This window comes from Octopus sinensis, linkage group LG5 (assembly GCF_006345805.1).
Source record: "Octopus sinensis linkage group LG5, ASM634580v1, whole genome shotgun sequence".
NCBI classification, from domain to species: Eukaryota; Metazoa; Mollusca; class Cephalopoda; order Octopoda; family Octopodidae; genus Octopus; species Octopus sinensis.
This window is the reverse complement of record NC_043001.1, coordinates 10,299,407-10,321,575: the sequence shown is the minus strand read 5'-3', so window position 1 is coordinate 10,321,575 and position 22,169 is coordinate 10,299,407. Positions and strand designations below refer to the sequence as shown.

Genomic DNA, 22,169 nt, shown 5'->3' with positions numbered 1-22,169 from the left:
TGTTTATAGAGCGAAAACACTTACAGCTCCACGAGGCTTCAGCAGGGGGTGGTGGTGATCTATGCTGTACTCTTTTGCCACAACTTTCTCTCACTCTTTCTTCTATTGACCTGCTCGCTTAGCCAGCGGGGTGGTGTCATTTGAAGGCTAAAATAATGCGAAGCGCATTGTGACCAGCGATGTGTAACAACATCTGACAGCCTGGTTGATCATGCAATACATATATATATATATATATATATATATATATATATATATTCAAACCGTTCAAATATAGAGACATCTTTAAAAAAAAAATAAATGTAAATTAGAAAGTTACGATTTAGAGCTTATCCGTTTATAATATATACCCATAGATAGAATCTGTCATCCTGAAGACATATATTCCAGAAACTCTACAAAAGCTTCTGATAACCAATGGAATAATATAATTTTAGAAAGTAGATTAAAATATTTTTCCCCTGCAAAAGGATTTTTTTCAGTCAATTTTCATTACTGATACACGAATATATATTTTCTTTGTTGTCTGTATTAGGAAATTAATTCTTATCTGTACCTAAAATTTCTTTTTTTTTCCAGTTCTATTGATTATAATGAGAAATTATATTTTAACAGATTTACTGGAACAATTTTTTTAAATCATGAAGTTATTTACTTTATTAGATAAGAGGCAAAAAGATCACGTTGTCTCCATCACACACACACTGTATATAATATGAATGTTTGTAAACAACAATTGGAAAGCAAACAACAAAAATGAATTAACTGATATGAATCTAACTATATACACCCACTCTTTCCAAGGTAAACATGTTTTATACCATTTGTCTTCTCAAAATACACCATTTGGAATTCACTTGGCAACTTAACTAAGGGTGAAACAATTGTTGCTGTACCTTAAGAAAACCTTTTGTGGTAGCAATAGCATCAAAGTCTTTGTCAAAGAACAGACTAGTCTTAAAAATGGAGGAATTATACTGGTTAATGCGGATGAGATTATGACAACTGGATCATCTTTGGTCAGAGATCCCCAAAACAAGCTTATATTTATGTTTAAGCTGTCCTGTAATTCTCCACACGGATAAGAATAAATTTCAAAGAATAAGAATGTAGTGTAAATTAATGGCAGAGATTTTTTTACATGAACATTAATATAATAGGTGTAGGAGTGGCTGTGCGGTAAGTAGCTTGCTGACCAACCACATGATTCCGGGTTCAGTCCCACTGCTTGCCATCTTGGGCAAGTGTCTTCTACTATAGTCTCAGGCTGACCAATGCCTTGTGAGTGGATTTGGTAGACAGAAACTGAAAGAAGCCTGTCGAATATATGTATATATATATATGTGTGTGTGTGTGTGTGTGTGTGAAGACCTGTTGAGGCAAGGGAAAATCAAATCAAAATCAAAATCAAAATCGATCAACATCAATGGAAATTGTAGATGTGATACCAGTGCCAGTGGCACATAAGAGAACCATCCGAACGTGGCCATTGCCAGTGCCGCCCCGACTGGCTTCTGTGCCGGTGGCATGTAAAAAGCACCATCTGATCATGGCCGTTGCCAGCCTCGCCTGGCCTCTGTGCAGGTGGCATGTAAAAAGCACCATCCGATCGTGGCCGTTTGCCAGCCTCATCTGGCACCTGGGCCGGTGGCACGTAAAGAGCACCCACTACACTCATGGAGTGGTTGGCGTAAGGAAGGGCATCCAGCCGTAGAAACATTGCCAGATCAGACTGGGCCTAGTGCAGCCTTCTGGCTTCCCAGACCCCAGTTGCACCGTCCAACCCATGCCAGCATGGAAAGCAGATGCTAAACGATGATGATGATGATATATATATATGTATATATATGTACGTGTGTGTATATGTTTGTGTGACTGTGTTTGTCCCAACAACATCACTTGACAACTGATGCTGGTGTGTTTATGTCCCAGTAACTTAGAGGTTCAGCAAAAGAGACCAATAGAATAAGTATTAGGCTTACAAAGAATAAGTCCTGGGGTCGATTTGCTCGATCGACTAAAGGCAGTGCTCCAGCATGGTCACAGTCACATGACTGAAACGAGTAAAAGAGTATATATTTGAACACAATTTGAGGGAAAAAGATAACAACGAACCTTCTGACATGAATCAAAGCATTGTTTACAAATTTATCAGTTTGACTCATCTTTAAATATACATTGAACAGCAAGACTTTAATCCCACCTCAGTTTAACTGAGCGAATGAATGAATTCCGAATAAGAAGATTAAGTCTATGTTCAAGAAACTGTTTGATACTACAAGATGTAACTAGAAAGAAGAGTGTTCGAAACAAGACTGTAACAATGAAAAGAAACATGTATGTACTGTGAGCTCCATGAATGAGCAACATGCATGGCATAGTGAAGGCCTACTCCAAGTGGCTCCACGAGAAGGGCCAATTATAGGGTTTATAAGATACTAGCAGTATCGCCCGGCGTTGCTCGGGTTTGTAAGGGAAATAACTATAAAGCATTTTTAGAGAGTTATAGCCAAAAAATGAGAAAAAAATGATGGTAAATTTTTTTGAGAGTTAAAATAGGTGGAGTTGCGTCCCCTAGACGGTCTGTGGTTTGGGTTTCTGATTCTCGACCCCATGTCGAATTTATCGATTTTTTTCAGAACTGGGGGAACTTTTCAAAATTTTCGCTGCGTTAGTTTTGAATTATGACATTGGGCTATGTGTGTGTCAAGTTTCATCAGAATCGGTTGAAAGCCGTGGTCAGGGTGAGGGTACGAGAAAACAGACACACAGAAAACGCACAGACAAACTGCCGTTTATATAGAGAGAGATTTAGGCAATTAATGCTGAGAAATGCTTATCTAACAAGCATAGTTTTCCAGCATCTCAGTAGCTATGTTGGTGCTTTGCCAGTCATGAGTTATGTTAATCAGGTGGTATAGGAAGGTTATCTCTAACAGCTGCAGTTGCAATACTACTGTAAACAGTTAAATATGCATATGACACAAGTAGGAATGGAGCAGTTAGTGAGTCTTCAAATTAGTTAACTAGACACTAAAAGTAATTCTCAGTTTTCACAAGATACAAAATTAGTTTAAGTTTTCTGTGCTGGTGGCACGTAAAAAGCACCAACTGATCGTGGCTGTTGCCAGCCTTCCATGACACCTGTGCCAGTGGCATATAAAAAGCACCCCACTAATATAAAACAGTGCAAAGATCATTAGGAAGGGCATCCAGCTGTAGAAAGCTTGCCAGATCAGATTGGAGCCTGGTGCAGCCTCCTGGCTTCCCAGACCCCGGTCAAACCATCCAACCCATGCTAGCATGGAAAACAGACGTTAAACGATGATGATGATGTAGTTTAGGTTTGTGTTGGGATATGAAGCAATAAGTTAAATATCTAGGGAGGCTGCTAAAAGAAGTTCTCAGTTAAGGAGAGAAAAATGCTCATTTAAAGAAAAGCAAATTTACAATAATACATTTGACATGATCCTGTACACTGTAACCTGAACAATACAAGGGACGCAAAGTAGATTAACAGTCTCTAAGAACCATTTAAGCTCCATAAAAGTACCATAAGAAAGTTTCCAATAAGTAACAAGTTTCCTTCACAAGCAGGTATTCACTAATCTTCTATGAAAGCCTTCACATTCAGTAAGAAAACTCTGAGGCTATGATCCATTCCACCTACAATACAAGGAAAATACTCACTAATGGACATTACTATAGTTAAGATGATTATGCAATTCTACACATTAGTGTTAATAATAGAAAAAATAAAATGTTTGGCATTTCTAAATTTCTTACCTAATTGTCAATGTGATGTAAATGTTTCACCATCACTGGCAAAGGTGTTTACACCATAGAGTAGAGATGTAACAAGACAAATATTTAATACAAGCTATTTAAATTGTAGTGTATTGTGGTAGAAGTGCAGCCACCCAGGTAAACACATGTGCCCATGCGTAGCATTATATGGAATATTATTGTATGAGATGGATATCAGAAAAATAAAGCTCTTAATACTGTGGCCTGAAACAAGAGGAATTATATGTAGTGACTAAATTCGACAAATATCTAAGAGTGCTTCAAGCTATTATGTACAGCTAAGTCACTGAGCAAATGCTATCATCATCTCCATTTTAATGCCTGTTTTTCATTTCTGGCAGAGTTTGGCATATTCTGTATTGCAACATATCATCGTCATTCTTTGCTATCATATCATCTTATGTGTAAAGCCCAACATCCTCTGCCCAGATCTCACCTTTACCTTTTGTGCTTCCCTCGGTTTCAATTGTGCATACATTTTTTGTAGTCAATACAAGATACTTATTTACTTCGCATTTGCTCTTCATTCTAAAATTTATCATTAATCATCATTAGAACAATCTTGAAGGGGGCATTATGCTTTTATAGATGGAATACCAACAGAGATGTTTCAATGAAAAATAATGAGAAAAAGACTTATAAAAAGAAAATAATAAATGAAATCCATAGAATCATCTAAGGTGCAAAACGCATCCGTATTTCTTCAATAACAATCAATAAACAACAAACACTCAAGTGTGTGAAAGATGAAGACATGTATAATAAATGCTTCAACTATAATTGGAATGGTGACATTTTGAAGATGTATATTGAAGCAACAAAGTTATGATCTGTTTCTATGTAAAACTTACAATATTGTTTATACTGCAAAGTGAGTGATTGTCAATTGTTTGTATGTCTTCCTCAAAAACAAGTGCTAATGGGTAAGGCAGAAGAGAGAGTACAAGGAAAGCTAATTCAGGGCATAAACTAAACGATTCTATTGACAACGCACGAACAAGTTCAAATGTACCTTTCACCAAAATGCAAGAATCAATTTATCCACACAATGATATCTCCACTTATGGACTGGGTTGATGAAAAATCGTGATCTAAACTAACACTTAAGATATTCTTAGAAAAATGTGAACCGATTAGGTAAATATAACTTATCTAGAAATTCCTTTTATTAAAATTCATATTTTGTTCGTCAATGTTGTAACAGACAAGAATTGCCTGATTAATTTATATACATACCCAATCAACTTCTAAACATTCATTTTCACATCAATTTTACACTGAAAGTGAAATAAATACTAACACACGTGATTAAATGTATACACATATTCGTACACAGATACTAAATTATATACATAAGCGTATACAACTTGTCCATGATCGAATACATTGAACTTCTAATTCACATTTCAAGTATGGAAGTAAAAAGTCAGCCAAAATGTTTTTAAAAAATCCAAAAATTAAAAATAAGAAAGTAAATAACTTGACATTATGGACTGTTAGATTTACAGCAGAATTTAAAATACTATAATTTTCAATTATAATTCCGTAGTTTTAAGGATAAAAAATGTAATGCAGAGTGTTGACTGAAGCATGGAATTCTTTGAGCTAAGTGCACCAAGCAGTTCTTTAGAAATGCTGCATTAAATTGCAAAAAGCTACTACAAAACACAGCAATTAAATTTGCATTTTGACATTCAATAAACTAAAAAAAAATCTGTTTTTTGACTTTCCATTAAATGCTTCTCTTCCTCTAGTGTGTGTGTGTGTGTGTGTGCACACGTTTATATAAGTTACACACACACGAGAGAGAAAGAGAGAGAGAATGAGAGAGATTTAAGTAAATATAAAACTTTCTTGTATGTAAATTCCATGCATTTATTTTGTATATACTGCAATATATAAATTTTTTTGTTAATTATTCAGTTGAACAGTTACCTATCAGGGAAGTGTTAGCATAAATAATTACATGTTTTATCCTTGTTTGTAAGCAACATTAAAATTACCAGTAGAATTGTGAACTTGGTGCAGCCAAGAGGGATGATGTAATGAAATTCCTCAAAGCTAAGTTAGAATAAAATAGTATTTTTAACCCCTTTTTTAAGATTTTCCAGAGTGGATATTAAAGCTCATCAAAAATCCATTTTCAGATTTCATTCCACTGCTGCATGCAAGAAAATTGAGCATTAAAGTATAAAAAGCAATATGTTAGATTGAACCAGAAGAATCATTTTGAAAATAATGTTCTTTCCAAAAGTAATTAAGTGTCAGTTAAAATTTTGGCATTATTTGTGTGTGTGTGTGTGTGAGAGAGAGAGAGGAGAGAGAGAGAGAGAGAGAGAGAGAGAGAGAAGAGAGAGTTTCACTACCTGAGAAAGGAATTCATTATGATTTGTCAGAAGTGGAAATGAGAAACAGCCCAGGTATGATCCAATTTATAAAGTAGTTAGGTATTAAAGGTTGATATCACTGTTTAAAAGTGTGCATTGCAAATGTTTGATTGTATGATGCATAATTTGTAACAAAGTATGAACTAGGGTTTCATAGCAGACAATCCTCAGTAAATATCATTGATACAGCATACAGATTTTAAAGTAATAAGCACATAGAACTGAAAGATATAAATAAATGTAAAAATGTATCATTTCATAGTTATGATTAACATATATTTTTTAATAATATATTATTATCTTTATATATAAAAGTCAAGTTGTGTGTCTGTCTCCTACGATTTAGATTCCTAACTACTCCCACATTTTGCGGTGCAGTTTAACCAAAACCGGGTATCTTATAATCGTGATTCATATCGAGCCCTTCTGGGTATTAGCGTGCGTCTACAATGAGCCTACGATTAAAAAAAAATTTACCATAATTTTTTTCCATTTTAATGCATTTTTCTCTATTATATAAGGGAAGTAACTCTCTAAAAATGTCTACGATGAGTCAGCGATTTTTAAAAAAGTTTACCATCATTTTTTTTCCATTTTTAATGCATTTTTTTGCTATTTTTTGGCTATAACTCTCTAAAAATGCTTATATAGTTATTTCCCTTACAAACCCGAGCAACGCCGGGCGATACTGCTAGTTATTAATATAAGGAAATTAATATCCAAACTCATCATAAAAATATACCCGTATGAAAGTACTTATTATATTAAAAATATATATAAATAAATAAATATAAATATATATAAAGATATATGTAAATATGTATATATATAAATATAATGTATATATAAATAAATTTGATAGTTTAAAAGTTTTGAATTAATTATAATATAAAATAATAATGAAATTATTGTATACAGTGCTTGTGTGCACCACAACTTGTCAGAAAGTGCATATAAAGCATATGCAGTAATGTAAAGCGATACATGCTTGTGTGTGTATGGAGGGGAGAAAATCAGGTGTAGTGTTGGCGAATCTCAGAAAGCATGGAAGTTTTGAAGGATGCAGTGCTCCGACAACTAACAACTGATGCCGGCAGTTTGTTCCATGCTTCAGCAACTCTTAGCATGAAAAAATGTTTCCGAAAGTCATGGGAGCTGTGCTGTTTTCTGACTTTGTAAATATGTCTTATTTAAAGCATCTTACAACCGTTTCACAGAAGAGTTGACCCTATAGTTATGATTAATACGTAAAAATGCATTCAATTCTGAAAAATTATTTTGTCTAAAATGTTTTTTCAATGCACAATTATTTGAAATATAGTTTGTTTGGAAAGAAAGTCATCCCAAAGTCGAAACCAATATTTCTGTTATACATTCATAATTTACAACCCTCAAACAAGGTTTGACAGAGTTTGCAGCTTTGTAATTGGTTAGATGATAAATTATTCATGATAGTCGTAGTTACAATGTATATACATGTTTATATGTAAGTTTGAGATTTGCAGTGATTTCAGAGATTAATTTTGAATGGAGCCTGGTGTTCAGTATTTAATCATTATAGTCATAAAAAGTTTAGGACTGCCTCTTCTTGATGAATATGTACCATTATAGATTCTATTGAAGATGGGAAGAAAATTTCAAACTTACAACAGTTAACCACAGACAAAAGGCTTAACTGAAAAATATTATGAAACCTAGAGTGTCTTCATTAAAGGGAAGAGTATCAACAGCTAGCGCACTCTGGTAACTGGTTTTTACTCATGATGAAAATAGTCACTACTAGGAATTCAATACTACAGACTCAGTGGAAGATAATAAAAGTGGAGACTTATGCACTAAGTAAACAGACTAGATTACAAATTGCACATATGGTTCACTAGAATTAGAAAATAGCAACGGTGGTACATATTCTAAAATTGGAATGATACAGAGAAGATTAGCATGGCCCCTGCACAAGGATGACACGCAAATTCGTGAAGCGTTCCATATATTTTTTAGTGCAGGTGGCACATAAAAAGCACCCACTACACTCACGGAGTGGTTGGCATTAGGAAGGGCATCCAGCTGTAGAAACATTGCCAGATAAGACCGGAGCCTGGTGCAGCCTTCTGGCTTCCCAGATCCCCGGTCGAACCGTCCAACCCATGCTAGCATGGATAACGGACGTTAAACGATGATGATGATGATGATGATGTAATCAAGTAACCAAACTAGCACAGGAAGTGGTGATTCTAAAAACCATATATAATAGTCAAGAATGAAAAAAGAATGAAACAAGTCCTACATAGTTGTAGAAACGTTCGCAAGGTCAGTAAGTAAAAATAGAGAATAAAATAATGCTGTTGGTGATGATGATGATGATAATAAGTTAATAAGCTAGGTCTGTCTTGAATTCCATTGAAAAACACAATATCCAAAGCAGAAAATATAAAACAGTGCAAAGATCATATAACACCTGTCAAGTGTAATTGGCAACCATCTTTTTAAAACAAGTTACACAATATTAGTGAAACATAGTCATGTAATAAATACAATAACAATTATACTATTATTCAATTTCTATTTTACAATCATTTTGAAAAAAAACATTAAAAAAATGATGAGGATAGCTAGCATATTAAATCAAAAGCTATTATAATTTCTAATGTGCAAAATAACCTGGAGCTGTGTATGTGTTGCATTGGAAACATTTCGTTGCAGTCAGGTCAGTGATATCACAGATAAACTATTTAAGATATTTTCATTTCTAAACAATTGCAAATTTATGATAAGTGTGCACTCATGTACATTTATCTAGTAATTCTTTCATCACTTCGGTAAATGTTGTTGATGTCAGAAGACAAAAAAACATGTTCGGGTTTGGTTCCTGTTTTTTGCTACAAAAAAATTAAAATATTAGTCATTCACTGATCCCTTCCTTCTTCACATATTTCTAGAGAGTCTCTGAATGTTCCATGCATCTAAATATGTTAACACTAATTTAACTATTTAATAATGCCTCTGCATTAAAGAAGTTTAGATAAATGCTGCTTGTTTTTCATCATCATCATCATCATTATCATCATCATTTAACGTCCGCTTTCCATGCTAGCATCGGTTGGACGATTTTGACTGGGGGCTGGTGAACCAGATGGCCGCACCAGGCTTCAATCTTGATCTGGCAGAGTTTCTACAGCTGGATGCCCTTCCTAACGCCAACCACTCTGAGAGTGTAGTGAGTGCTTTTTACGTGCCACCGGCACAGGTGCCAGTCATGCAGTACTGGCAATGACCTCACTTGAATCTTTTTACACATGCCACCGGCACAGGCGTCAGTAAGGCGATGTTGGTAACGTTCACGCTTGAATGGTGCCCTTTTACGTGCCACCAGCATGGAAGCCAGTAGGCCACTCTGGCAATGATCACGCTCGGATGGTGCTCTCTGGCAATGATCACGCTCGGATGGTGCTCTTGGCACCCTACTAGCATGGGCACAAGTGCCAGTAAGGCGGTGCTGGTAATAATCATAGTCAAATGGTGCCTTTTATGTGCCACTGGCATGGAAGCCGGTTAGCCGCTCGGTCAATGATCACACTCGTGCTCTTTTCCCCCCACAAGTCATCGGTTCTAACACAAAAAGTCCAAAAATGTACAACTCTATGGCAGTGATATATAGACTGTAAAAACACGAAGGTTGCATTAGCAGATGAGAAATACGAGTATTTATAGAATATTAAACATAAATTTGAACAATAAGTAATTGTGATTTAGGTTGAAAATTAACATCTCTAGATATGACATGTACAAGCGAAAAATAGAAGCAGCATGGCAGGAGGAGGAGAATAAATAATTAAAAGTTGGTAATAGTGAAACGGCTTAGCTTCGATGTTAGATTGTGATCAAACGAGGGTAGACTGGATGGAATGAGGAAGAAAATTGGAAGATAACTTAGACTCAACTATTTAAAGACACCATGAAAACAATGAATGTAGAATGTCACAGCGGTCAGTGATCTAATGGAATCTATATTTAGTGAATAAAACTGCAGCTTTGCTTACAAGTGAGTCTTACAATACATTCTTTACTTCAGCATCATAATGCTCTCGAAATGTTACTTGTAATAAATGTTAGCTCTCTGAATGTAATATTAAAAATTGATATGAAAACATTTTGCAGTTGTTTTTCTTTTCTGTTTATTATTATTATATTCTCAAAAAAAAACATTCAGCAGTGATCAATTAAGGTTTGAAGATTTTGTATAAACAATGATAATTATTATGATTAAAATCTTAAGAACCTAATTTCACACGTATTTAAACAAAAATGTGTCAGTGGTACTATAACTACTTTTGCTTGGACTGTTATAGAATACTTTCAAGTAAATTGGTATGATGAAATGAAAATTTGAAAAGAAAAAAAAAAATATCAGTATACATTATTTTATCCAATCTGTATTTGACTTGGATGAAAAAGAATCATTCAATTCCTCAGTGAAAACAAAAAAAAATCAAAAAAAAATCAGAAACAAAGAACATTAGCAACCATATTGAACAGTGCCAAATTTCTTTTCTTTAATAAATGTGAAAATACACTTCTTTAGCAAAAAAAGTTTTCATTACTTTACTGTTAAAATGAAGTGCTCTGTACTAAGCACTCAACATGTCATAGTGTAATAAAAGATACAGATGTGCACACATACATACATGCACACATACAGATATGCACACATACATACATGCACACATACAGATGTGCACACATACCACACATACATACGCACATACCACACACACACACCTATATACAGACATACGTGCACATATGTACAAATTCCCCCCTCTGTATACAGATCTATCCTTCTAACCTCCTTACTGTTCTAACCACATATATATATTGACATTTTGCCATCAATTTCTTTATATCTTTGAAATGCCTTGACTGAGGAAGGTTTACCTAATGGATGCATTTCCTAATGTCTATTATTCAAAACTGAATTGTATGTATTACATGATTCCAAAATATCATCATTTCGTTTGACTTCAGTATTACAACTACAGATACATAGTCGTTAGTGACAAGATTAACCTGCCCTTCATAGCCATTTGTTGATTAATATAAGGCGGCAAGCTGGCAGAAATGTTAGCATGTCGGGCGAAATGCTTAGTGGTTTTTTTGTCTGCCTTTACATTCTGAGTTCAAATTCCGCTGAGGTCAACTTTGCCTTTCATCCTTTTGGGGTCGATAAATTAAGTACCAGTTGCGTACTAAAATCAATCTAATCGACTGGCCCCTTCCACCAAAATTTTGGGCCTTGTGCCTAGAGTAGAAAATAATATATGGTATGTGTAGGGCAGTGATCTGGCAGAATTGTTAGCACATTGGGCAAAATGCTTCTTGGTATTTTGTCTGCCATTATGTTCTGAGTTCAAATTCTGCCGAGGTCAACTTTGCCTTTCATCCTTTCGGAGTTGATTAAATAAGTACTAGTTATGCACTGGGGTCAAAGTAATTGACTTAATCCCTTTGTCTGTCCTTGTTTGTCCCCTCTATGTTTAGCCCCTTGTGGGCAATAAAGAAATAAGAAACTGAAAGAAGCCCAGTGTGTATGTGTGTGTGTGTGTTACTGCCTTCTTGCTTTTGACATCACATGATAGTTGCGAGTGTCACCAACATGGAAGCTCAAATTTCCCCTGACAACTGTTCAGAACCTGTACAAGTCAATCTTTAAACAGCACATTAAATCTGTGATTGTTTCTATATTAAATAATAAAACTTCTATTTAACAGGGTGCGTATTCATTATTTAGTCCGACACCTTATATGCACATAGACACAGGAACACATTGTACAGTTAGATATATTTTCTGTTTCAAGTAGATATTTCAGTACACACACATAAAGGTGACAAATATATTGTGAAACAGTACGAGAAAAAGGAAGGTTTGTTTTGAAAGTAGCTGAATTCATTTCAAATCCATTGCTCATTCAAAGTTCATTTGTATATTCATGTGTGACATTTAAAATAAATTGATTGAAGATGGATATGAAAGAAAATCAAAAAAATAATGTTGAGAAGTAAAACTGCAACAAAAATCTGATTAGAGCTGACATTTAAAATGTTAGACCAGAAAAATATTGAAGTATTTTCTAATTACAAACCTGTGAACTAAACAAATCAGGTTTACTTTTTCTAAGAGCATAAAGTGGATTCCTTACAATACAGTTTCCCTTGCCTTTCAGATCTAAATATTAAGTTGCACAAATATGTTTCTTAGAGAACATTTTGAAGGTTACTTCATTGAATTTATTGAAATATTTTCTGAGAATTTATTTACTCCCATCATTCGTCAGAACATGAAGTATTAATCAAATGTGAATGAGATAAAGTACATATGCAAACAACTTAACCATTCAAAAGTATACATTATGAAATATCAATTATCATGATGAAACAGATAAATTTTGTATATTGTTCACTATAAGTAAAATTCGAATATTAATTGTCATCTCAGTCCTTTCCCAGATGTTATTAAAACCTAAAATGCTAAAATGCCTAGCAAAGGGTCACAGCAATTGTCTTGACTTATTGGAAATCAATGTGTAAAATGTAGTTAATAACAAACCTGAAAGCATAATATATTCAAATTGGTGATAATACAGGAAAGCAAGGAGCATGTATAAAACATAATCCATCTCCAGACATATGGGAAAATTATTGCATGTAAGATTTCCAATATTTTAAAATCTCTGTAAGGACTAATCTTAAATACAGAACATGAAATATCTTCACACAATAGATACTTACAGTCTGGCTCTTATTTCTTTTATGTGTTTCAGTGATGTAGCTGTGGTCATGCTGGGGCACCACCATCTTTGTATACAAAGACTTGGGTGTGTGGGGGCACCTCAGCACCAGTGAGTTTTGCCTGATCAGCCACAAACCACATTTAACAATTTTAAGAGAGTCGTCTCACAACTATTTTCGACTGAATCATCCAGAAATAAACTCCATCACTCCACTAACATTCATTTTACAACTCTTAATTCATAAAGTTTGTTTTGAACAGCTCAGTTTTAATTTATCAATGAGATCTCTCTCTCTTCCTCACTTATTCACAAACCAACATTATTTCACTAAATGCACAACACTATAATTTGTCTTGAAGAGAACAAAAACAAACTAATTCTCTGCTTTGCACTAAAGCATAGAATCATAGAATCTCTGAATCATGACCTCTCTGCTATTGTACTTAGCATTTTATAATACAAAGAAAATTACACTCCTTACTCTTGAGATATCAACCAATAGAGCTGATGTATTTTTTAATCCCCTTGTTAATCATCTAATTGAATTTCATAGTATATTGTAAACATTTAAAATTAAGAGATTAGACAGAAAAAGTTGAAATTTAATATGCAGAGCTTCACACACAGACTTGCCCATATACACATAGAGAAACACACTCATATGTAGATACACATATCAATATATATATATATATATATATATATATATATAAATATCTTTTATATGTAATATGATATTTGTTTATATTAAATGTTCTCCTGTAAGTAATATACAACAATAAAATTGAAATCAGTTCAGAAAATTTAAAAAGAAGACATCAACTATAAGCAGCTGAAATATGTAGAAATGTGATGTTTAGTTATTACTTTAATATGTGAAATGCTTTGAGCAAATAAATTTACCATTGTATTATTGTGGAATTGTTATGTACTTTGATTAGGCATATAATACAAGAAGAGCCAATTTATTATTTTAATCAGGTCATGATTATATATTGTTTGGGCACTGATTTCAGAGTTTTACATAACCGTTTCGCAAACTTAGAAAAGTCCAAATTAACCTCAGCTGAATTGAAATGGTCTTTAATAATAATAATAATAATAATAATAATAGCAATACTTGTGAACTCATCCGATAGACATTTTTATAAATAAATTTAGATCATGTAGCAAAGATGTTACGCCCAATTTTGCAGAACCTTTGACAGAACCCATGCAGAATCACTAACTGCAAGTGAACTGTCATCCATGGAAACGCATTGTGATTCTCTCTGACACATTGTCTTGGAATCTGGAACACCTCGAGTCTCTGGTCTACATGCCATAGAACATTGGCAAACTTCTTCCAGTCTGCTTTTCCTCTAACTAAATATACCTGTCTCTTAGCTTCCCTTCTTACAACCTGATACAGTTTGCTGCTACCACCATTCTTCCAGACCTGTTTCTTTGCTGTAATGGCTCCGTGTAGCACACTGCTCCATCACCAGGTTACCTTAGATCTGGATGGGACTTTGCACCAGCCATAGTTTGTCAGTGGCCTTCATTAAGTTATGTAGTAGGAACCTCCTGGTCTCTTCAATGTTATACATTACTACCACCTTCGCCTTCTCGTCAAATGCTTCATCAATGAAGTTATTAATTTAAAATCGAGTTTTGCTAAAATATGTATTTAAATGAGCAGCAACTACATACCGAACATACAGGTTCACTTGAGCAGCAGATGTGACACTTTCTTTCTCAGTCACATGCAAAATTGTGGATAAAAGAAACTCAACGTTCATAATTTTATAAGTATGCTTAGATAATGGGTGAAGCCCTTATAAAGCGAAAAGGTTAATGATATAAAACAAATACAAAAGGGAAACTAATTTCTTTGAAAGCGTTTCTATTTAGCTTTATATTTCAATCAATCAAATAGATATGAAACTATAAATATTGGAAAACTTTCAAATGGTAAACATTTCAAATTCATAGCATCCATATTCCTACAACATTTTAATTCATCTCATACTTATCTCTGGTTATTCTTATTTTATCAATAAACTCTAATGAACCAAAAGCAAAAAAGTTGACTATCTAAAGAAAATATTTAAGAAATATTCATTTCTTTAAAAATCAGGTTTCTTTTATCTAAATAAATGCATCAAAATTATGGAAAATCAAAATTTAGGCCATAATATTTTGAGAAGAAATGTAATTCCTTTCAGTAATATTTAAAATGCTGTTAAAATAACAATTTATTCTTTTTCAAATTCTTGAGATCTCTTTATTTAAATAAAAACCATTACAATTTGAAAATTCCTCAGAAACCATAATCGAAGATTCTAAAAATAACTGTTTTATGCAATCTTTAAAATTTTATAGAATTTTACACAAAAGATGGCCTACAATGATAAATGGCTTTTTGGGGTTGTTGTATATTTATTAAATTAAATGACAACTACTTTAAAATATATCTCAGAGTGAGATATATTTCATAATATCGATAAAAAAACAAAACTGAATGAAAAGGTAGGCCATAGTCATGAAAATCAAAATGCTAAATTTATTGAAACTTTTTTCCTCTTTCCTTGTTTAATCTGAGTTGCATATAGTTTAGCTTTCAGCTCTTATCCCATTCTAAACAGTTTTATAATTGATAAATCATCCAATAATCGTTTCACTACAAAGATTCTATTAGCTAGAAAAAATGCGTAGAGAACATAGAGTTATATTATGGAATAAAATCATACGGTTGTATTCAGAAATATTTTTTTCAATATAATGCAATGGCTTTAAGTTTACATCCAAAAGCAGCAACTGTATGGTTATGTAGTTTGAATATGTTACAGAAAGCATCAATAATTATTCATACTTTAGTATGAATTCTTCAGTTGAATAGACCCCTTTCATGTCCAATGCCAACTTTTAAAGTTAGCCACAGTTTTATCATTTGGAAATTGGGTTTTTATTGTTTTTTTTTGTTTTGGTTTATCTTTTGTTTTGCCTGTGGGGTAATCAAGTTTTCTTGTCCAAAAGTGTAGAAAATGCCCATGAGAAAAAGAGAAATTCTTAAATCTATTTATAACTGTTCTTACTTTGGTAGAATGTTTTCTTTACAAATTAGGTTATTTGCATATGAATTGTTAAAACAAGAGTTTTTAGAGATCAATACAGTCATTAGTGCTAAACAACTCAACTTGCACTCATGTAGTAGATTAATAATTTAACCGAATGGTCTGTATATATTTACACCACAAATAGACCAATCTCGGCAATATGCAAAAGCAGCCAGTGACAAAGGAGGAACAGCAACTTTAATCTGTAAAGCAGATGGAGCCCCTCTCATAACATTTTCCTGGTCAAAGGTAATACTTTTAACCATTTAAAGAGCAGCATGGGAGTTAATTTCACTACTTTCTTTCAGCATGGAAATATATATGGCACTTGTGCCGGTGGCACGTGAAAAAATATTCGAGCAAGGTTGTTGCCACTGCTGCTGGACTGGCTCCTATGCAGGTGGCAAATAAAAAGCACCTTTTGAGTGTGGCTGTTGCCAGTACCGCCTGACTGGCCCTCATGCCAGTGGCATGTAAAAGGCACCCACTACACTCTTAGAGTGGTTGGCATTAGGAAGAGCACCCAGCTGTAGAAACTCTGCCAGATCAGATTGGAGCCTGGTACAGCCATCTGGTTTGCCATTCTTCAGTCAAATCGTCCAACCCAACTTGTTTCAGTCATTTGACTGTGGCCATGCTGGAGCACCACCTTTAGTTGAGCAAATCGACCCCATGACTTATTCTTTGTAAGCCTAGTACTTATTCTATCGGTCCATTTTGCCGAACCCCTAAGTTATAGGGACGTAAACACACCAGCATCAGTTGTCAAGTGATGTTGGGGGGTGGGGACGCAGACACACACACACACATACATACATACATACATACATACATACATATATATATATATACAATTTAATAAATAAAGCATATGCATACATATATGTACATACCTATATCTATATGTATTTATACACATGCATATATGAGTACAGGACACCACAAATAAATGTAGAACACAACGAGAAACGAAAACATAAAATCAAACAAGGAAACGGACTTTTTTTAACAACAAAAAAACAGAGTACAAGACAAACAACACAAATATATATATATATTATATATATATATATATATATATATATATATATATATATATATATACGATGAGCTTCTTTCATGGAAAGTGCATGTTAAACAATTATGATGATGATGATGATGATGATATAAATGGATAAATATAATGACCACAAAGACGCATAAAAGACGCAGTGCTATTTCTAGTAGACTGATATGGAAGCACCAACACTAGTGCATACCGACATGTTGATTTCCATTTACAAAATGTAAATATACACATCAACAATGCTGAGACATCTGTAACAATGCACATAAAACAAATACTCTCTACACTGCATCTATGAAAAAGCCATCTGATTGATATAAACTCAAGCTTAGACCAGCCTCTGACCTCAAGCTGAGCTGTTCTCTTTGTCTTTCCTATCATAGCTTTATTGGCCTCTTTTCCTCTAGAAACAATTAACTTTACTCCATGCCACGCAAAAGAAATCAATGCAATTGTTTCTTGTACTATTTTCTCCCCTTTGCGTATCAATTCCCAGATCTGTAATAAACAATCTCTATTCTTCCTTCACAGAAAGCACAGCTCTTTGGACTCCTCCCCCCTCCCTCCCCCGCCTTTCCTCACTCGCATTCTCTGCTGCTATCTAATCTGCAATGCCAGTCATCTTTGCAACGGAGATGACTGAGAAGGAATTAACAAGCATGCAAACAAATACGATTCTAAGTGGAGAGCTGGGAGTTGGCAGTGGAACGGCAGCTGAAATAGACCCAAGGGTTACAGAAGACGTAAAAATTAGGATGTTCAGATAACCCAATACAGGATTAATATATATGGAATTAAATTGTGTGTGTGTGTGTGTGTGTGTGTGTTAATACATAATATGCATAAACTCATCCACAGGAGACACTTTAAAAGATAATCACCAAGAATCTTTTAGAATTATAGATGGAAACAATAATAAAAAAAGATAACAGCTTTCTCTAAGAAGTGATTACTAAGTTTAATGGTCAGCAAACCTGAGAGACTGGTACAAAAATAAGTATCGCAGTTTAATATTGAACACACAAAAATATAAAACTTGTCATCTTAATACATAAAAATATATATATATCTATCTATGAGGATGTATCAATTTCTCAGCTACAGTTTTCCATATACATATAAGAAACCAAGGTTATAAGCTATGTGACATTTTCTTAAATTTGCTGTTTTGTAACTCCCAGCTGGAAAAAAATGACTATAGTATACCCCTAAGTACTTAAAAGGCATTGAAATAATTCATTAATGTAAAATATTCCTAGTTTTCCTTTTTAAATGTTCAGGTAAAATTTTTTGAAAAGTTTCAAGGAGTGGCTGTGTGGTAAGGAGCTTACTTACAAACCACATGGTTCCAGGTTCAGTCCCACTGCATGGTACCTTGAGCAAGTGTCTTCTACTATAGCCTCGGGCCGACCAAAGCCTTGTGAGTGGATTTGGTAGACGGAAACTGAAAGAAGCCTGTCGTATATATGTGTGTGTATTTGTTCGTGTGTCTGTGTTTGTCCCCCTAACATCGCTTGACAACCGATACTGGTTTGTTTGCATCCCCGTAACTTAGCGGTTCAGGAAAAGAGACTGATAGAATAAGTACTAGGCTTACAAAGAATAAGTCCTGGGGTCGAAGGGCAGTGCTCCAGCATGGCCATAGTCACATGACTGAAACAAGTAAAAGAGTAAAATTTTATGTTAGATTTGCTGTGTCTATTTTTATGAAGCCTACCTTGAACAGCGATTTTACTTAGCTGACTCTATAATGAGTGAGTCAACATTCCCAGATAAACTGAAGATAGTTTTAAATCAATTTATTCACAACTTAGGGAGTTCAATCGTATGATTGAATATATTTTAGGTTTTAATAAATCAAGGCTGAATACTGCTGCTAGTTATTCTCATGAAATACAGGTGAACAATTAGTTGACGTTATTTACAGCATCCCAAAACAAACTAAAGAAAAGATCCCATCACTTTCAAATAATACCTGGGCAAATTTCTTTAAGGGATACCTGATAAGCCACCTATACTGGGACACATCTCAGTCTACAACAGCTTCCTACTTGAATGGGCCATGATATCACAAAACTTGACATAAAAATGAACTTAGAGTTGCTAAATACTGTTTAGAAAGGTAAAAAACAAAATTTTTTTAGATCAGGTGCAGGAGTGGCTGTGTGGTAAGTAGCTTGCTTACCAACCACATGGTTCAGTCCCACTGCGTGGCACCTTGGGCAAGTGTCTTCTACTATAGCCTCGGGCCGATCAAAGCCATGTGAGTGGATTTGGTAGATGGAAACTGAAAGAAGCCCATCATATATATATATGTGTGTGTGTGTGTGTGTCTGTGTCTGTGTTTGTCCCCGCCAACATCGCTTGACAAGCGATGCTCGTGTGTTTACATCCCTGTAACTTAGCAGTTCGGCAAAAGAGACCGATAGAATAAGTACTAGGTTTACAAAGAATAAGTCCTGGGGTTGATTTGCTCAAATAAAGGTGGTGCTCCAGCATGGCCGCTGACAAGTGACTGAAACATTTAAGAGAGTGTAATACTTGATTTCTTCAATGCAATATGTACAAGCACACACATGTAATATACCTGAATGTAACATGGATTTATACAAATAATAGCCCCTACACTTTTTTTTACCACATGTGTATTGAGCACTTTAAATGCTTACACATGTAAACCTGTAACATACACTCATACACACACGCACACATTCACACACACGTGTGTGTATATGCTAGCATTTAGTCACATGCACACAAATAGAAGTAAAGTATATTTCTTAATCTCATGTTTGCAGTAAGAATAGGTCAACTATCATCCTATTATTATGCATAATAAAGTTGGAGTACAGTGAAAAGCTCCAATGAATCACAGCTAAATAAGTGCAATGAGATGAAATATAAACTTCTTAGAATACCAAACACAGTTAAAAATAACTCACATCACTGATCTCCAACAAATAAAGCCATCATTCAGAAATAAAATAATGCTACAAATACTTCTCTTGTAGTTTTTATTCATTAGTTAATCAGAAGAGTAGGGACAATGTTCATAGCTTTTTCCAGCTTGGAAAAGATTTAAGAATAGACGGAGTCGATATGCTTGATGTTCGGTTTTAAAGTATATAAATACAAGAATATCTGGTATCTAAGTGAAAAGAAAATGCCAGAGGAATGGATTTTTAGGAAAGCATTGAGGATAAATGTACAGGATAAATACAAGAATGTGTGGATAAATAGAAGCGTTTTGTAGAGTTGTATCGGAGTAGTATATAATTGTCAAATGAGAGATATAGGGACCATTCTCACAATGCTAAAAGCGCCGGTGGGCACCGGGCTTAATGAGTTGGGCTGTAAGGATTCCTTTATCAAGCATCTCTCAGCATGTATATCTGACACTAACACAGGTAGAAATATGTAAAGAGATCTTTATCAGGTAAAGGTGTCTTGAAGAGTGTCAATAACCGGTTTGTCTGCTGCAGAGAATTTCCTACTCCCTATCAGAATTAGTCCCCTATTTCTTGTTTTAATGAACCAAGTGACTGAAATCTATTTCAGCCCAAGCATTCTTTTATAAATGAAAGGTAAAATTTATCCAACTCAAGTACAGTGTCCAATAAAGTATTTTAATAATCTTACACGACCTGAAGTAGAACTCAATTACATGTGAGCTATTTGTTTGAGTTACCTTTACAGGTAAGGTTACGGTGGGAGAAGTCAGTAACTACAATGGTATCTATTTGTGTGAATTGATTGTTTCCATAGCAAAATCGAAAGAAAAACAACAAACCTTATTGCTTTCATAGAAAATGAGACATATTTGCTGTGAGTGTATATTTTTAACAGCAACTTTCATATATTACACATTTTACATAGCATAATAACTACAATAATTTAATAGAAATACAACGAAAAATTGTGTTAGATTTACAATAAAACGCCCAATAATAATAATAAAAGTTTAGTCATCAATCATGAATCTTTAGTGTTTTCTAGATGCTGAGAAATGACACGTTTTGACATTCACCTCTTTTCCTAATTATACTAACAAAAATAATTGAAATGCAACCACCAATTGCTTCCAGATTCATCTCATTCAGACCTACCACTACACAAAGCTACCCGCAGTAATATGCAAAAGGTCAAAATACAGTCCTACCAATCAACTAATGATACAACAGAACTATAATATTCGTTCCACCTTTGTTTTTTTTTTTTACTAATGATAATAGAGGTAGTTCTCTAATACAAACACAGTGAAAGATTACAGATGACCTTTGTTTGCTTAGAACTTACTGGTACATGTAATAGTCACCATTGTAACTACACTCTTTCCCACAGGCATATCAATGCAACAAATACATAAAATTTACAGTTGCTAAATTATAGATGTTGTTCGGTTTACGAAGGACACAATTTTAAGTTTTAAATTTTTTATCTCTTTACTATTAACTTTTACATGTTTCAGTCACTGGACTGCAGCCATGTTCGGTTGTTGCCTTGAAGAACTCGGTGAAACAAATTGACCCTGGTACCTTTACTCTTCCTTTTTTCAATCAGTCTCTTTTGCCAAACCTCTAAGTTGCAGAAGCATAAACAAACCAACACCAGTAGTGTGGGACAAAAGGTGTTTTTTATGTGCTACCTGCATGGGAGCCAGTCCAGCAGTACTGGCAATGACCACGCTAGAATGTTGTTTTACACATGCCACCGGCATGTGCCGGTAAGGCAACGCTGGCAGTGATCACACTCAAACGGTACTTTTTACGTGCTACCTGCACAGGAGCCAATCAGTGACCTTGGCAATGATCACGCTCAGATGTGCTTTTAACGTTCCAATGGCACGAGTGCCAATCAGATGGTACTGTTAACAGTACCGTCTGATTGGCACATATACACACATATATGATGGGCAGCCTCTAAGTTTCTGGCAACAAAATTTACTTACAAGGCATTGATCAACCTAGAGTTACATCTGAAGACACTTGCCAAAGGTGTTATGGCAATGGGACTGAACTCAAAGCTA

At 34.5% G+C, this 22,169-nt stretch overlaps 1 protein-coding gene and 1 non-coding gene across 2 annotated transcripts in view; one reads left to right on the top strand and one right to left on the bottom strand.

Annotated features, from left to right (window-relative positions):
• The window catches only part of LOC115212345 (nephrin-like), a 296,829-nt gene that overhangs the window by 255,170 nt on the left and 19,490 nt on the right, over positions 1 to 22,169 (bottom strand). The window lies entirely within an intron of this gene.
• LOC115212453 lies at positions 8,084 to 8,187 on the top strand. The gene has a single exon (XR_003881733.1). It is a non-coding gene; the product is annotated as a U6 spliceosomal RNA (small nuclear RNA).